Here is a 19,356-nt window from a genome sequence, read left to right on the forward strand (position 1 = left end):
TACCTTCTTTTATGAATGTTCTGTTGAACTTTCTAGCTACCTTTCATAAATCCCACGCTGCCATGGACGCATCCTGGTGGTGTCTGAAGGTATCCATCTCTCAAAATCTGTATTTTGGAATTTTACTTGTTTTCCATTACACAGCCAAAAAATGTGTAAGTCATTTGTCAGTACATCCCCCCCTTCCTCTTTATCCATATTCAAATTAACACCAGTTTTTGTAACAGCCCCCCCAATTTTTTGATTCTCATCTTTTTATTCTTATCTACTCTATTCTAAATTATCATCTCTTGACTTGATGATTGTAGAAGTCTCCTGATTGGAGACCTACTTCCATTCCATCTCTCCTCCAATCCACTTTATTCATAGTGGTCAGCATCTTGTTTGGTTTTGTTTTAATGGATTTATTTTTTGAAGGTTTATGGAAAAATTAAGTGGTACGTACAGAGTTCCCATATACCTCCCTGACCCCAACAGTTTCCCCTATTATTAACATCTTGCATTTTTGTGCTACAGTTGTTACAGTTGGTGAGCAATAATTGATACATTATTATTAACTAAGATTTGTAGTGTTAGGGTTTGCTGTTTGTAGTAGACATTCTATGGGTTGTAAGGAATGTATAATGGTATGTATCCACCACCAGAGTATCATTCAGAAATAATTTACTGTCTTAAAAATCCTCTGTGCTATGCTGATTCATCCCGCCCTCTTCCACCTTCTGGTAACCGCTGATCTCGCCCCCCTCTCCATTCACTAATCTGAGAATGAAAGTCTCACATTTTAACACATTGTTTTACAATTTATCCATTTATGCTTTTAACATTATCAGATTTAATTTGTTTCACATTACACACTCCTAGAGCACTGTGTTTTTTACGTTTTTTTTTTTTTTAATTTTTTTTCCAACGTTTATTTATTTTTGGGACAGAGAGAGACAGAGCATGAACGGGGGAGGGGCAGAGAGAGAGGGAGACACAGAATCAGAAACAGGCTCCAGGCTCTGAGCCATCAGCCCAGAGCCCGACGCAGGGCTCGAACTCACGGACCGCGAGATCGTGACCTGGCTGAAGTCGGAGGCTTAACCGACTGCGCCACCCAGGCGCCCAATGTTTTTTTTTTTTTTTTTTTTTTTTTTTTTTTTTTTTTTTAAGAGAAATCCATTTTAAGGATTTAAAGGAAGCTAAGGACCCTCGTCCTATATTCACTGACATCCACTCTATTATGTAGTTTCACATAAAATGTCACTTGCTTCATGGGCACTCTGAATCCACATTTAAGAACCCTTGTCCTAAAGGGAACAATTTCTGTACAGCTCTTTTTACCCTATGGAATAAAGTACGCACAATTTCTTTCAGTATTCACTAAAATATATAGGGCGCCTGGGTGGCTCAGTTGGTTAAGCGTTGACTTTGGCTTAGGTCATGATTCCCCCACCCCTCTCCTGTTCATGAGTTCCAGCCCTGTGCTGACAGCTCAGAGCCTGGAGCCTGCTTTGTATTCTGTGTCTCCCTCTCTCTCTCTGCCTCTCCCCCACTCCGGCTCTCTCCCTCTCTCAAAAATAAACATTTTGAAAAAATTAAGTATATAAATTTAATGTGCAAACTAAAATTTTATGCTGTTCTCCTGGGATAGCTCTATTCATTGTAAAGAAACAGAATTCAATTTTCTGAGCACCTGGGTGGCTCAGCTCGTTAAGTGTCTGACTCTTGATTTCAGCTTAGGTCATGATCTCGTGAGCTCAAGCCCTGCATCAGGATCTGCACTGACAGCGTAGAGCCTGCTTGGGATTCTCTCATTCCTCCTCTATGTCTGGCCCTCCCCCCCTCACACTCTTCTTCTTTCTAAAAACAAAAACAAAAACAACCCCATAGACACAGAATTCACTTTTAGAACAAATTTGATGAATGTATTTTTTTCTCTTGTGAATGGGAATTTTTTTCTACAGAGGTTTGAACTTTTAAGATTGTGTATACACTCGTAGGTTGTAAAAAAGTCATTCTCATTCTGTGTTTGTGAAAGCCATTTTGATCTGTGCTGTTTATTTGCACTGTTTTCTCTTTTTCATTTTCACTGCTCTGTTTTAACCAGTTCAGTTTTTCTTTTAAATTATTCCTTCTCCAAATATGGTATTATGTTTTTCGATAGACTATTTATTGAAGATACTTGAATTCATAGAAATGATAGGACTCCAGATCTAGGAAAACCCTCATATGATAACATTAATTTCCTTGGCTTGTTCCTCTCTCCACCATGACCCCACCAGGTTCCACAGCAGATTGGTGAGAGGTCCACAGCTTCGTTGCCTCTCCCATAGCCATGGTCCACTCTCTGGAATTTGAAAAGGAGGCTTGAGGCAGGATTTCAGCAAGACCTCCCAGTTTTGTGTGTTTGGTGAGTCTATCTCCCTAAGACAAGCTTAAGGGAAGGAAGCCCAGAGGCCTCACTTCTTGCTAGTAAGATAATCCCTCTTCATTCATCTTATCACTACAAGTACCCAAGCTAATAATTGTCAAAAAATGCTGTATTTTGAACTGCTTGCCCTTCTAAAAAAAAGCATGAGGACAAACCCTATTACACTTTACACTCATGTTTGTCTAAGTCACCTTCAGAAGCCCCCAAATTTCAATTCATAGATCATCACCTGGGCTTATGCTCCATAAGCCTCAAATATCCTGATAGGACCACGTCATTTGCCTCCCCCATACTTCAAATTCTTTCCCTGTGCTTTTAGAGTTTATCATGAAAATCTGAAATCCTTGATATCCTTGATATCCACTACTCTGTCCTTTACCCTTTTTCTTTGACTGATACCTTGTCATTCTTGAAGATGTTTCTTATCTAGTTCTCCTTACTGGTGGCAGTTTTTAAATTTCACATTCCACATATAATGGAGACTGAAGATGAGATAGGTGTTCTCCTTCTGTTTCATTGTTCCTTCTAGACCACTGTATTATCCTCCTTTCTCCAAAAGATAAGATTCTCTGAAGTAGATACCTTCTTGGTAATGTCCAACGCTCTCCACTCATTCATCGAAGATTGAAAACTCTGGATCATTGTTTTCATTATTGATGGCTTCAGTAGCCTTGCGGATGATCACACTCAACCCCTCTGTGCTTCTTGACCTCACTTTTTCTGACTACACGATAGCCCAGGACATACCCTAGACTTTGAAGGTAGGTACCCCCACCTTCAAATACAGAATTCAAGCACCCACTCTTTAACCAACTGTATTAGTTTCCTACTGATGCTATAATGATCTTAGTGGCTTAAACAACACAATTATTTTATCTTATACTTCTGGAAATAAGAAGTCCAAAATGGGTCTTAAAAGCTAAAATCAAAACATCAACAGAGCAGCATTCCTTCTTGAGACTCAAGGGGAGAAAATGTTTCCTTGCCTTTTCCTTCCCTCTTCTGGCTTCTAGAGGCCACCTACTTTCCTGGTTTGTGACCTCTTCCTTCCTGTTCAAAACCAGAACCATGGCATCTTCAAATCTCTGACTTTCACTATTTCTATCATCACATCTCCTTTATCTGTCTCTTTCTTCTGCCTTTGTCTTATAAGGACCTTTGTAATTATGTTTAGCCCATTTCAATGACCCCAGGAAATCTCCCCATTTCAAACTACTTAATTTAATCACATCTACAAAGTCCCTTTTGATATGTAAGGTAACATATTTACAGGTTCAGGGGATCAGGATGTGGACATCTTCAGTGGATCTTTATTTCCTTCTGTCAAATCAACTATCTTGTATTTCCAGGTCATTTACTGATTCTCTGTCTTCAACATTATTTGATTACATTTGGATCTAATTCATTTACTATACTGCTTACTCACTATTACTGTTTTAATGGACTCACTTTTCTCTTTGTGCAATTTATATTTTATGGTCTTTTATTTCCTTTTAGACACTCTCAGCACCACTTTTCCCATTCTCCTCTGCATCTCTGCCTTCTGTAGCACTCATCAGATATAGTGTATCCCTGGTTAAACACAGCCAACTCTCTGTCTACGTACTTTGCACCTAGACCTGAGCAGCAGAAGGTGGCTGCAGAAAAACATCTTTTCATGAAGATCTTTCTTATCCCTCTCCTCTTCTTGCCTTCCATGTGGAGGGGCTTTAATAACATAGCTATCCTGTCTCTAGCTTCTTACTTACACTGCAGTGAAGGAGATGTGAATTTATTTACCTGAGAGACTGAGAGATGGAATTGGGAACATCTGCCTCCTTGGCATCTGTCTGCCTGCAAGAGTTCCCCTTCTGTGCAATGTTGCTGTGAGGGAGATCTAACCCTGTGATGTGGACTGTACTTTTCCAACACCGATGATTACTGGGTTGGCAGGTCTATCTAATTGTGAACTTCAATATTAGAACATCCGCTTGCCCACAGCTATCAGACACATTTTCCACGATTAGTGTTACAAAATAAAAGGGAGATGTTAATTTCCTATTTGCTTTTTTCTCATTTGAAACACAACTTGAGTGTATTATTTATTTATTTATTAAAAAAATTTTTTTAATGTGTATTTATTATTGAGAGACAGAGAGAGACAGAGCATGAGCATGGAAGGGGCCGAAAGATGGGGAGACACAGAATCTGAAGCAGGCTCCAGGCTCTGAGCTGTCAGCACAGAGCCTGACGCGGGGCTCAAACTCACAAACTGCGAGATCATGACCTGAGCTGAAGTCAAACACTTAACCTCCTGAGCCACCCATGCAACCTGAGTGTATTATTTATTGAATGTCTGTAAACTCTGACTGTTCTACCCAAAATATCCCTTTCACTCTCTGATCCTTCGCCCTGCTTTGTTTTTCTTTATAATAATTACCAGTACTTGATATGATAGGTTTGTTTATGTGCTCTGTTTCTTCTGCTAAATGTAAGTTCCACAGGGTAAGACATTTCTTTTAGCTATATTCATAGTGCCTGGAACAGTGATTGGCTCACAATGTGTATTTGTTGAATGACTGCTGAAAGAAAGAGTATGAGAACATATTCAGTATCATCTGAAGATTCACTTTAATTTTTAATTGTTTTAATGTTTATTTTTAAGAGAGAGAGTGTGAATGGGGGAGGGGTAGAGAGAGAGGGAGACACAGAATCCTCAGCAGGATGCAGGCTCTCAGATGTCAGCACAGAGCCCGACGCGGGGCTCCAAATCACGAACCATGAGATCATGTCTCCAGCTGAAGTTAGATGCTTAACCAACTGAGCCACCCAGGTGCTCTTGAAGATTCACTTTAGACACTTGTAGTTTTATTTTGCTTTATTAAAAATGTGCCAATCCTCAATTATCCAAGGTGGAGTTAATTAATTTAGAGATTAAACATAGTAAAAATAATAATAATAGTTTATATATTAAAAATTAAAATATGAAAAATTTTGATATACAGAAAAAAAGTTTTATATACTAGCATCTATTTTCAATAGAAGTATGCAATAGCTAACATCTAATAAAATATATCAAACATATATCAAATTGTATGTACTTCAACTTGGGAACATCTTTCCTTTTGTCATTCTGAAGTATAGAATAGTAATTTGAATGTTGGAATTGAAGCAAAAAAGCAGAGTGGTTAAAGAAATCATTCAGTAGAGGAAAAAGATACCATTTCTTCTTCACAGCATGTTATAGGGGAACAAACAAATTTTTGTTGGAAAAAAATGTCTTTTGTACCCTTTCTGAGTTCAAGTGGGTTAGAATGTGAAAGCATGATAAGATAGGTTCTTTTGAGAGCTGTGATGAAATTTGGCCCCATTAGGAATGGTCAGAGCAATGCTGCTAAACAAGAAAAAAGTTTATTTGAAGTCTCAGAGTGAAAGATACACCATATATCTACTGTTCCTCTTTTCTGATAGTAGACCTAGGTTTTCCTTTTGCAAGTCTTCCCTTTTCCATTTGCAGCGCACGTCATTCAGATGGGCCTGACTGCTCTCCTACTTCCAGAGGGTGTCACAAGGATCAGGCTTGAATGGTCACTGTATTCCATATCCCTGGCCACAGTCACTGGTACAGAGATGAGCTCATGACCCAAGCAGTCTTGGTCAATGTTAATGCCAAGACTTCAGTTGGAACTCTTGGAACAAAGTGCATTTTAGCTGGGGTTGATTGGCTTGGTAGAATATAAAACCGTGACTCTGCCAGGGCTGATTTGCTGGAAGCAAGCCAACTCACTGAAAATCAATTCTACAAAAACTAATTTTCTGAAATTAAATTTCCCAAATGAAAATTCACTTATATGACAAATCTACCAATTTACCCAAATCTTATTTCTTTTAACTACTTATAAAGACTTCTATAATTTATGCCTAGTGAAATGCTTTTAAAAGATGTAAGTGATTTTTAAAACCTAAGTTTTTATTTTTTATTGCTATTTTTTATTTTTATATAAGCATCTTAAGGAATTTACAGTTGGTAAATTTTAAGGACCATAGGGTAGTTTATTCTTCTAAATATATTATTTGATATTTAGAAAACAGTGTTTCATCATCAATAACCAAGGGCATTTAATGTGAATTTTTTCAGTTTCTGTTTACTTCATATCCTTTTTAAAAAATGTTTATTTATTTATTTTTGTGAGAAATAGGCAGAGAGAGAGAGAAAGAGAGAGAGAGAGAGAGAGAGAGAGAGAGAGAGAGAATCCCAAGCAGGCTTTGCACTGTCAGTGCGGAGTCCAATGTGGGACTTGAACTCATGAACCGTGAGATCATGACCTGAGCTGAGATCAAGAGTCAGATGCTTAACTGACTGAGCCACCCAGGTACTCCCTTCATATCCTTTTAATGTCAATTTTTGTTATTTAGATTTTTCTGCAGTCTTCCGTTTGACATTTAAATCTTAGCTTATTTCCAAGAAGTGGTATAAAATTTAATATTTGGTGTGATTTTTTTCTAATTGCTTTGCAGTTAATTTTATACTTTAAACATATCATTTTTAGGATTTTTAGCCAATTTCTATTTTGATTCTCCAAATCTTTGGGGTTTTTTTGTTTGTTTGTTTCCTATATGCCAAATAATGACATAGTTATCACATAGTACATTACAGTAATAATAGCAATCACCTGCCTCTGTTCATCCTAGTTTTCCTAACACTGCTTTAAATAATTTTATCATTTAAAGTCAAATCTCTTAGCAAATTATTTCCAAGTTCCTATGTCCAAATGTGTATTGTGAGAAACCAGAGTAACTTCATTTCTTTTGGATGATTTTTTAAGTCCTATTCCCCCTCCTTTTAGGCATTTTTAGCTTTCTTGTATCAATTCTTCAGATGACATATGAGCTTAACTTTTATTTTTAGCAACTGTTTACAAAATTTCAACAAAGAAAGCAGCATCAACAAAGTCATTCAACAAATTTATTTTAACAGAACTAATTTTGGGAAAAAAGACTTTGTAAAATGACCTAAAATCAACTTTCTACCATAGAGGAGAGATTTGGTAAAAATGAATTTAATGTAGAGCAGACAGATTGCTGACATCTTTTGAACACCTGGATCCTGGTGTGCATTAAGATAAAGGTTGCAGAGGGGCTCCTGGGTGGCACAGTCGGTTGGGCATCCGACTTCAGCTCAGGACATGATCTCATGGTTCGTGAGTTTGAGCCCTGCATCGAGCTCTGTGCTGACAGCTCAGAGCCTGGAGCCTTCTTCGGATTCTGTGTCTCCCTCTCTCTGTGCCCCTCTCCCAATCCTTCTCCCTCACTCTCTCTCTTTCTCTCTCTCTCTCAAAAATAAAGATTAAAAAAAAATAAAAACCAAAATGATAGAGGTTGGGGATTGGGTTCTCAGGCATGCAAACTGTGAACTAGACATTAGTATATTGGAATGTGTTAAGATCAACACCTGTGGAGGAGAAGTGAAGGAGGCTAATTGGGCAGAGACAGAAGTTGGGCTGTGATGATGTGTCAACAAGGGCCTTGGACAAGCCCACTCTTTTGGGGGACCAGAATGCCTTGATTTAGCTCCACTCTTTTCCTAGCATCAGGGTACCAGGGAAAGGGAATTTAAACAGAAGGTTGCATGAGAAACCTAGAGGGAAAATAAGGGGAAGTAGAAAATTTACTCAGCACACAGTGAAGCCTTACATATCTTGCACAGTGGAGGATTCCTCTCTCGTGACTGTTTGTGTCTCTTAGAAGTGGTACCCTCTCCCATGGAATGTGCTGGACAGAATCACAGTGCCACTTCTACCTCTGAAACCCCCCTATTCCCAGCATCACTATACATCTTAACTTTTTCATAACAAAAATTTAATTTCCCTTTCTTTCCAGTTCTTTTAGAAGGTTCTTACTAGAACTTCCATGAATAATAGTGTCCGTGTAACTTTTATTGCCTTTGTTACAACTAAACTTATGTGTGAAGACTGATGAACATATAAATGTTTTCAGCATTGGAATTAGCTATTTGTGGGTGGGGAAGTCTCCAAACAGGGTTTGTACTTGTATCCAGTATAAATGGGTCCTATATTCTTTTAAAAGAATTAAAAAAAATTATATATATATGTGTGTGTATATATATATATATATATATATATATATTATAGAGAGAGTGGGATTGGGAGGGGAGCAGAGATAGAGAAAGAGAGAGTCTTAAGTAGGCTCCATGCTCAGCATGGGAGCCTGACATGGGGCTCGATTGCACAACCCCGGGATCATGACCTGAGCTGAAATCAAGAGTTGGATGTTCAACCAACTGAGCCACCCAGGCACCCCTAAGTGGAGCCTATTTTTACTTGCCTTGAAGCCCAAGTCTTCATGGTATCAGATTCCAAAACACTCAACATCTGTCTCTAAAAGTCTTAAAGCATATAAGTATACCTCTTTTTATTGTACTTTGTTTTATCCTGTTTCACAGATACTGTGTTTTTACATATGGAAAATTTGTGATGACCCTATGTTGAGCAAGACTATTGGTACCATTTTTTCTTTTTTCTTTTTTTTTTAAATTTAATTTATTTTTTTGGGGCGCCTGGGTGGCGCAGTCGGTTAAGCGTCCGACTTCAGCCAGGTCACGATCTCGCGGTCCAGGAGTTCGAGCCCCGCGTCGAGCCCTGGGCTGATGGCTCAGAGCCTGGAGCCTGTTTCCGATTCTGTGTCTCCCTCTCTCTCTGCCCCTCCCCCGTTCATGCTCTGTCTCTCTCTGTCCCAAAAATAAATAAATGTTGAAAAAAAAATTAAAAAAAAATAAATAAATAAAAATTTAATTTATTTTTTAAATTTACATCCAAGTTAGTTAGCATATAGTGCAACAATTGATTTCAGGAGTAGATTCCTTAATGCCCCATACCCATTTAGCCCATCCTCTCTCCCACAACCCCTCTAGGAACCCTCTGTTTGTTCTCCATATTTAAGAGTCTCTTATGTTTTGTACCCCTCCCTGTTTTTATATTATTTTTGTTTCCCATTCCTTCCCTTATGTTCATCTGTTTTGTATCTTAAAGTCCTCATATGAGTGAAGTCATATGATGTTTGTCTTTCTCTGACTAATTTCGCTTCATATAATACCCTCTAGTTCCATCCACATAGTTGCAAATGGCAAGGTTTCATTCTTTTTGATTGCCTAGTAATACTCCACTAGATAGATATAGATATATAGATATATAGATATATAGATATATAGATATATAGATATATAGATACATAGATATATAGATATATAGATATAGATATAGACATAGATACACATACCACATCTTCTTTATCCATTCATCCATTGATGGATATATGGGCTCTTTCCATACTTTGGCTATTGTTGATAGTGCTGCTATAAACATGGGGGTGCATGTGCCCCTTCAAAACAGCACACCTGTAACCGTTGGATAAATACCTAGTAGTGCAATTGCTGGGTCATAAGGTAGTTCTATTTTTAATTTTTTGAGGAATCTCCATGCTGTTTTCCAGAGTGGCTGCACCAGCTTGCATTCCCACTATCAGTGCAAAAGAGATCCTCTTTCTCCGCATCCTCGCCAACATCTGTTGTTGCCTGAGTTGTTAATGTGAGCCATTCTGACAGGTGTGAGGTGGTGTCTCATTGTGGTTTTGATTTGTATTTGTATTTTGATGATGAATTATGTTGAGCATTTCTTCATGTGTCAGTTGACCATCTGGGTGATGGCCACATGGTGCCATTTTTTTCAATAGCATTTGCTCACTTTGTGTCTCTGTGTTGCATTTTGGTAATTCTTAGAATGTCTCAGACTTTTCATTATTATGTTTATTATGGCGATCTGTGATTAGTGATCTTTGGTGTTACTATTGTAATTGTTTTGGAGCACCACAAATGGTGCCCATATAAGAAGGTGAAGTTAATTGGTAAGTGTTGTGTGTGTTCTGACTACTCCAGGGCCCTTCCCTTGCATCTCTCCTTCTCCTCAGGCCTCCCTATTCCCTGAGACACAACAATATTGAAATTAGGCCAATTAGTAGCCCTGCAACGGCCTCTAAGTGTTCAAGTGAAAGAAAGTGCTGCACATCTGCCACTTTAAATCAAAAGCCAGAAATTGTTAAGCTTAGTGAAGACGACATGTCAAGAGCTGAGGCAGGCTGAAAGCTAGGCATCTGTGCCAAACAGTTAGCCAAACAGTGAATGCAAAGGAAACGTTCTTTGAGTGGTCTGGCTAGATGAAACCAGCCATAACATTCCCATAAGCCAAAGCCTAATCCAGAGCAAGGCCCTAGCTCACTTCACTTCTATCAAGGCTGAGAGGTGAGGAAGCTGCAAAAGAAAAGTTTGAAAGTAGCAGAGGTTGACTCATGAGGCTTAAGAAATCTCCATAAAATAAAAGTGCAAGGTGAAGCAGTTAAGTGCTGATGTTGAAGTGCAGCAAGTTATCCAGATCTAGCTAAGATCATTAATGAAGATGGCTATACTCAACAACAGGTTTTCTATGCAGATGAAAACAGCCTTCTGTTGGAAGAAGATGCCATTTAGGACTTTCATTACTAGTAAGGAAAAGTCATAACTGCTTCAAAGCTTCAAAGGACAGACTGACTCTTCTTAGCTGATAACTCTGTTGAAACCAGTGTGCCTTTACCATTTTGAAAATCCTCCGGCCCTTAAGAATTATGCTAAATCTGAGGTGCCTGGTTGGCTCAGTCGGTTAAGCCTCTGATTTCGGCTCAGGTCATGATCTCACAGTTTGTGAGTTCGAGGCCAGCATTGGGTTCTATGCTGACAGCTCAGAACCTGGAGCCTGCTTCAGATTCTGTGTCTTATTCTCTTTCTGTCCCCTCCCCTATGTGTGCTCTGTCTCTCTCTTGGAAAGTGGGAGCCATTTTAAATAGTGTGATCAGAAAAGGCCTGCATGGGTGGCATTAGAGCTGAAAACTGAATAGTGACAGAGCTGGCTATATTAAGGTCTAAGGTCATAGGAACAAGGATTCCAGGCAAAGAAAATATTTAAATAAGTGATGATGGTGGATAAAACCATTTGACTTTCATTCTTTTTTTTTTTTTTAACGTTTATTTATTTTTGAGACAGAGAGAGACAGAGCATGAATGGGGGAGGGACAGAGAGAGAGGGAGACACAGAATTGGAAGCAGGCTGGGCCGTCAGCCCAGAGCCCGACGCGGGGCACGAACTCACGGACCGCGAGATCGTGACCTGAGCTGAAGTCGGATGCTTAAATGACTGAGCCACCCAGGCGCCCCTGATTTTCATTCTAATTGCAGTTGTATTCTGATGGAGAATTATAAGTCAGGGAACAATATAATCTAATTAATGACTTAAAATAGTAACGCTGGATTTTGGGGACATAAGATTGTCAGGGGGCAAGGGAAGAGTCAGGGAGACTGGTTAGCTATTGTAGTAATCCAGGAGAGAGATGATGGTGGCTTGAAGTGGTAGGCTATCCAAGAAGATGGAGAGAAGTGATAGAATTAAGATGTACTTTGGAGGTGTAAGACTTGCTGGTAATTGAGATAACGCTAGGGAAGATAGTAAGGAAAAGAGAAAAATCAAGGACCATAAATTTCCTTCTTTCTTTCTTCAAGCAGTTTCCTCATAAGGTGATGGTCTTCCTTTGCCACATCCATGTCTGCTCCCTCTCATCTTGAGTAATAAACCACCTTCCAGGTGCTCTTGTGAGAGATACTTTCTGGAAAGAAAAGCCTATCTTTTCCTCTGACTGCCTTGTTTGTGAGAAATAGGCCTACTAGAATTTTGATGACTCTATGTTTCCATCTTGAAAAGACCATATTGTATTTACTTCCTTTGTTTTTGCTGTTACCCCTTGAATGTTTGTGTCCCCACAAAATTTATATGTTAAATCCTAACATGCAGTGTGATGGTGTTTGGAGATGAGGCCTTTTGTAGGTGATTAAGTCATGAGGGTGGAGCTATCATGAATGGAATTAGTACCCTTATAAAAGAGATCTCAACTTCCTGGACCCTTCTGCCATTTGAGGACACAAGAAGAAGACAGCCCTCTAATGAAGCAGGGAGCAGGCTCTCAGCAGATGCCAAATCTGCAGGGGCCTTGGTCTTGGACTTCGCAGCCTCCAGAACTGTGAGAAATAAATGTTTGTTGTTTGAGCCACTCAGTCTATTCTATTTTTTTTTACAGCAGCTCGAATGAACTACGACATCCCTGCCTTAGATTGTTTGACCTGTGTTTCTGGCCTCCCCCAACCCTCTCCAAACTCTAGAAAGACAATTTTATCTTTCACATATTAACTCTTCTCTTTAGTTTTCCCCACTGTCATTAGCAGAATTAATCACTCTTGGCTTCTAAATATTTTTGTACCTGTCTCTAATATTTTATTAGAATACTTTCTACCTTATATTTGCATTGTTTTAAGTTTTTGTCTCTTCTGTTAGAATGTGAGCTCTTCAAAAGTATGAAAAATGTCCTTTTTCATCCTGGTATCCCTAGCACAGAATATGGCACATTATAGGCTCTGATGAAATGTTTGATCAATTAAAGGCATTGAATTACCTTCTGTTCTGTTTTAGTTAACTTTAATTGCAACCACTTACTGAAATAATAAAAAAAATTACAAAGTAGCACCTAAGTGCCATTCTTACCAAAACAGTTTATGTTTTTAATGTTTATTTAAAGGGATATTTTATTTTATTTGAGAGAGAGAGGGGCAGGGGAGAGGGGCAGAGGGAGAGAGAATCTTAAGCAGGCTCTATGCCCAGTGAGGAGCCTGACATGGGGCTCCATCTCACAGCCGTGAGGTCATGACCTGAGCCAAAATTAAGAGTAGGATGCTCAGGAGACTGAGCCACCCAGCCACCCCTAGAGGGCTGTTTTAAAATTGTATTATATATTTCTAGTCTCTAAAGTTCTTTGCTATACTAGATCCAACAGATGTCTCAGAAAGCTTTAGCCCTGTGCTATTTGATGGAAACTTGTCAACAGTGTGTCACAGTGTTGCCACATGAACTCTTCTTAAGGAAGACTGTAGAGCAGCTTTTTGTTTTGTTTCATTTGTTTGTTTGTTTGTTTGTTTATTTATTTATTTATTTATTTATTTATTTATTTATTTATGAGCATCTTCTAAAAAGCAACTAGTTCTCTGTTGCCTTAAGTCTGCAGGTAGAGATGCTGATCTTGAGAGAGATGTCATGTGTGAAGGGTGGCCAGAGGTTTCAGATTCAGATTCATCTCCTGAAGCTGTGTGTATTTCTTTTAATTTTGGAAGATTTATCTTTTCTTGCTTTGAAGCAAAAGGCACTAGTGTGTTTCATATTTTGGCAGGAAGGGACTGAAGGATAAATACACCTTTCATACCTTACCAGGGTGATAATTGTGCTAACTTTAAGTTGAACTGGGAGAAGGCATTAGTTGATAGAATCTTTTCAAAAAGTAATAAATTGTTATCAGGATTGAATAAGCATTATTTACATTAATCACCGAAGGGAAACCAAAATAATTATATTTTGACCAAGAATAGTACTGAGAATCATGCCACTATTACTGTTGTCTAAAGAAATGTGTAAATTGGAGTGTGTCTGTGATTATATTTGAGTCTCAAGCAGCTTACTGTTGATACATATTGGGAACAACGTGGTATTAGTTCATCTTAAGGTAAAAATCTCTCTCTTAGCCAAACTTCCTCTCTAGCCAGATTTCTTTGCAGTAAAAGTCCTCAAAATGGTTATCTGCATGTCCAGTCCCTGATTCTTCCCTTTATATGTCTCTACACATACTCTTCTCAGGCTGTTGCTATACCACATCTCACCAAAATTTCTCTGATCAAGGTCAACAGAGAGCCTTGGGCTGCTAAATCCAATTCTCAGTCCTCATCTTATTTGACCTATTAGCAGCATTTTTACACAGTCAAGAATCCCTTTTTTCTGAAAACTCTTCCTTCACTTAGTTCCCAGGATACCACACTCTTCTGATTTCTTTCCACATTACTACTGCATCTTCTCTCTTCTTTTCTGATTTGTCTTATCTGTTCTGACCTTTTATGCTACTTTGGCTCAGGCCTCAGACCTTGGACCTTTTCTCTGTCTCTCCTTACTATGTTGGTGATGTCATCTGGCTCATGGCTTAAATTTCATCTATGTGTTTACAATGGCCAGATTTATATCTTTTGACCTAGACTCTCTCATTCCAGAATCATATATCCAGCTGACTATTTTATAGTCCCATTTAGATGTCTAATACATATTTCAAAATTAATATGTCCACAATAGGATTTCTACTCTTGTCCTCCCCAAAATTTGCTTCATTCACAGTCTCCCCCATATCAGTTAATGATGACCTCCACTTTTTAATTGTTCCGTTCTGACAGCTTATATCAATCTGTTAGAATATGCATTGACTCCGCCTTCAAAATAAATCCAGAATTTTGCCTCTGCTTACAATCTCCTTTTTACTAACTGGGTCCGCCTACCAACATCCCTCATTGGGATTGTTGTAATAGTTTCCTAACTGGTCTCCATGTTCCATACTTGCCCCATTCCAGTGTATTCTCAAAGGACATTCTGAACTGTCTTGCTAAATGTAACCTACATCACATCACTCTTCAACTCACATTCCACCAAGGTCCCTCTGTTTTCTTCAGAGTCAAAGCAAAAGGCCCTACAGTATATTATGTATTAGCTTGGTTGATTACAACAAACTACTGTAGACTGAGTAACTTAAATAAGAGACACTGATTTCTCACAGTTCTGGAGTCTGGAAAGTATAAGATTAAGGTACCGACAGATTCAAATATTAATGAGGGCCCTCTTCCTGGCTTACAGATCCTACCTTCTTGTTATCCTCACATGGCAGAGAGAAGAAACGTGTCTTCCTTTTCCTAGAAGAGCACTAACTCCATCATGGCAGCTCCACCTTCATGATCTCATCTAAACCTAGTCACCTCCCAAAGACCCCATCTTTAAATACCATCACATTGGGAGTTAGGGCTTCAGTATTTTTTTTTTGGGGGGGGGACACTAAACATTCAGCCTATACCAGTTTATAAAAATTTGTTGCCCGCCCCCACCGCCCCACCCCGCCAGTTCTCAGGCCTCCCCTGCAATATTCTGCTGTGACCATTACAGCCTTCTCACTTTTCCTTGAACCTCCCAGTACTATCCCACATCATGGCCTTTGAACTGACTGCTTTTCCTGAAATGCCCTTTCCACAGATATATGTATGGATCTGCCCATATTTCCCTTCAAGCCCTTGCTCTATTGTAACTGGTTCAATGAAGCTTGCTCTGAGCAAGTTGTTTAAATTTGTGACCGTGTTCCCAATGCTCAAAACATTTCTTACTTTTACTCACTTTTTCCCCATGGCACTTTTTACCTTCTAATATATTATATGTGTGGTGGAGACTGGTTTTTACTCACTGAATATACTTCTAGGCTGTACCTCTTAGACCTCTCGCATTTTGGTAGGGCATATTACTCATCTTTGCTTATGGAATATGTGTGGAAGTGATGTGTATTACCTCCAGGCCAGGGTGTTAAGAGCAGTTGAAGAAGAGAAACCACTACAAGGAAAAGTGTGACTTTGTGAATCACAGGAAGGATATCCATAGAACACCCAATTGGAGTATGGTATGAGGAGGGAAAAAAATTTATTGTATCCCAAAGTTATAGTCAGCTTTCATTTTAGTTGCTTAGTGGCCATGCTATTTTAGAACATTTTGAATATCACTCTGGGAACATAAATGGAACTTGAAGCTGAGTGGGATAGGTAATAGCTATTAGTGGAGGGGAATATCAACAAATAATATTCTATTGGTGTCATCACCAATTTCGTTGGTTTCCTTAGATGAATTAAACAAAGATCACATGCATTCAGGATCATTAAATATTGAATATAATTTGGGCTAGTTTATGTGAAAGTTGGTATCTTGAAAATTTGAGGAAATTCAAAGCCATTTTCATTATTTTAATACTATGGATGTTCATAAGCAAGCATTTTACTTTAGCATTTATTTCTGACAGCATAAATTTGAACAAACGCCATATTAATACATGTGTTGTTTCCTTAGCCATGGCACTTTGCATATCCATGACTTATGCTAACATCTGAACTGTATCCTGCAACTTATCATAACTGAGGCTTAGTTAAGAACAGATATGTCAAGCAGGATAAGTAGGGGCAGGAGAAGAGAAGTCTGTACAGTTCTGAACATGTGAAGTAGTAGACAAAGGCATGAAACTGAGTTTTAGACAAAGCAAAAATATTAACTAGTAAGGTTGACAGATCAGGGCAAAAAGTTTCTGGAAGGGAATTAAGACTGTACCTTATATGTCTGAACCAAAGGTAAGGAACCAGTTATTTATTTATTTAAAAAAAATTTTTTTTTTCAACGTTTATTTATTTTTGGGACAGAGAGAGACAGAGCATGAACGGGGGAGGGGCAGAGAGAGAGGGAGACACAGAATCGGAAACAGGCTCCAGGCTCTGAGCCATCAGCCCAGAGCCTGACGCGGGGCTCGAACTCACCGACCGCGAGATCGTGACCTGGCTGACGTCAGACGCTTAACCGACTGCGCCACCCAGGCGCCCCAGGAACCAGTTATTATATTTGGAATTCAAGAAACCAAGTAGATGTTCAGGTAAGAAGAGTCTAGATTCTACTATGAACATCCATATATAGGCTGACTTGATGATAAACTTGGGGCTATGAGTTTATGGTACAAAATTGGTTCCTGCGTCTGATAGAAAGCTGAACTTATAATTGAAAATTTAATGTTCCAAATACTGAAAGTATGAGTGATGACAGGCAAGGAGAGAGAGGAGATATTTTCACCATTGCTACCCAATAAATATCCTCACAATGCCTTTAATAAAACAAAGGAATGAATGGGCAGAAAGGTTTAATTTAAATATTTAAAAGATGGTTAACTAAAAACAATCTTAAATTGTTCAGTGTGTTAAAATATATTTGGTTATATCTTGGGAATAACCTGAACATGAATTTTATTTTCATAATGTCAACTTGCTCTTAAGTTTATGTGGGCAAGTTTTTGGATATGAACTATATCTATAAGACATCTTGTGATACAAAGTATGTAGAGTTGATCCTTGAACAATGCAGGGGGTAGGAGTGCCACACCCTCGCTTCCATCCCAACCCCGCCCCCAATCCCCGTGCAGTTGAAAATCCATGTAGAACTTTGACTCCCCCAAAACTTAACTGCTAACAGCAAGAACCAGGAGAGAGCACTTTTTACTGCCATGTGCAATTTACTGGAGAGATGAGCTCCTCCTGCAGAGATGATTAGTGTCACACAGCATTTCAGGCAGATACTGGCAACACTTAAGCTCCCTACAATAGCAACAGGAAGTGACTATGAAATTATTAAGTAGTACAGTATGTACTATATGTACTATAGTTAATCTTATGCATTTTGATTTAATTATTCATCTTTATATTTGTTTACGTTTCTCTCAACTGTGAATGGCACCATATATGGTCTGTAAATGTTTGTGTGCATAATTTGATAAATTTTAACTTTTTCTAATAAATTTGTGTATATTTTATGGTAGTAAATGATAAAATAGCGTAGTATCTACATTGTATCTTATGCATATATGATATACCTAACTTTTTCTTAATTTTAAACATATTTCTAGGCTACACGGTTTGTCTCTGAGTTTTTTCATGGTTAAAAACCTTCCAATAGGGGTGCCTGGATGGCTCAGTCAGTTAAGCGTCCTACTTTGGCTCAGGTCATGATCTCATGGTTTGTGGGTTCGAGCCCCGCGTTGGGCTCTGCACTGACAGCTGAGAGCCTGGAGCCTGCTTCAGATTCTGTGCTACCTCTCTCTCTGCTCCTCCCCAACTTGTGCTCTCTCTCTCTCAAAATTAAATAAAAGCATTAAAAAATATAAAAAAATCCTCATGTAAGTGGATCTGTGCACTTCAAATCCATGTTATTCAAGGATCAGTGTGTATTATTTTTTTAAGGAAATTTTATGTATGTATGTATGTATGTATGTATGTATGTATGCATTTTTAATTTATATCCAAGTTAGTTAGCATATAGTGCAACAATGATTTCAGGAGTAGATTCCTTAATGCCCCTTACCCATTTAGCCCATCCCCCCTCCCACAACCCCTCCAGTAACCCTCCATTTGTTCTCCATACTGAAGAGTCTCTTATGTTTTGTCCCCCTCCCTGTTTTATATTATTTTTGCTTCCCTTCCCTTATGTTCATCTGTTCTGTGTCTTAAAATCCTCATATGATTGAAATCATATATTTGTCTTTCTCTGATTAATTTCTCTTTGCATAATACCCTCTAGTTCCATCTACATAGTTGCAAATGGCAATATTTCATTCTTTTTTGATTGCCAAGTAATACTCCGTTGCATGCATATATATATATATATATATATATATATATATATATATATATATATATATAATATACCACATCTTCTTTATCCATTCATCCATCAATGGACATTTGGGTTCTTTCTATAATTTGGCTATTGTTGATAGTGTGGCTATAAACATTGGGGTTCATGTGCCCCTTTGAAACAGCACACTTGTTCCTTTGGATAAATACCTAGTAGTGCAATTGCTGGGTCATAGGGTAGTTCTATTTTTAATTTTTTGAGGAACCTCCATACTCTTTTCCAGAGTGGCCACACCAGTTTGCATTGCCACCAGCAGTGCAAAAGAGATCCTCTTTCTCCGCATCCTCGCCAACATCTGCTGTTGCCTGAGTTGTTAATGTTAGCTATTCTGACAGGTGTAAGGTGGTATCTCATTGTGGTTTTGATTTGTATTTCCCTGATGATGAGTGATGTTGAGCATTTTTTCATGTGTTGGTTGGCCATCTGGATGTCTTCTTTGGAGAAGTGTCTATTCATGTCTTTTGCCCATTTCTTCACTGGATTATTTGTTTTTTGGATGTTGAGTTTGAGAAATTCTTTATAGATTTTGGA

General features: G+C 38.5%; 1 long non-coding RNA gene across 1 annotated transcript in view; it reads left to right on the forward strand.

Annotated features, from left to right (window-relative positions):
* Positions 1–19,356, forward strand: part of LOC123379269 — a 137,648-nt gene that overhangs the window by 28,039 nt on the left and 90,253 nt on the right. Inside the window, exon 2 of the long non-coding RNA XR_006583530.1 lies at positions 2,265–2,392. This is a non-coding gene — a long non-coding RNA (uncharacterized LOC123379269). The remainder of the gene's footprint in view (positions 1–2,264; positions 2,393–19,356) is intronic.

The sequence above is a fragment of the Felis catus genome, chromosome A1 (assembly GCF_018350175.1).
Source record: "Felis catus isolate Fca126 chromosome A1, F.catus_Fca126_mat1.0, whole genome shotgun sequence".
Lineage (NCBI taxonomy): Eukaryota > Metazoa > Chordata > Mammalia > Carnivora > Felidae > Felis > Felis catus.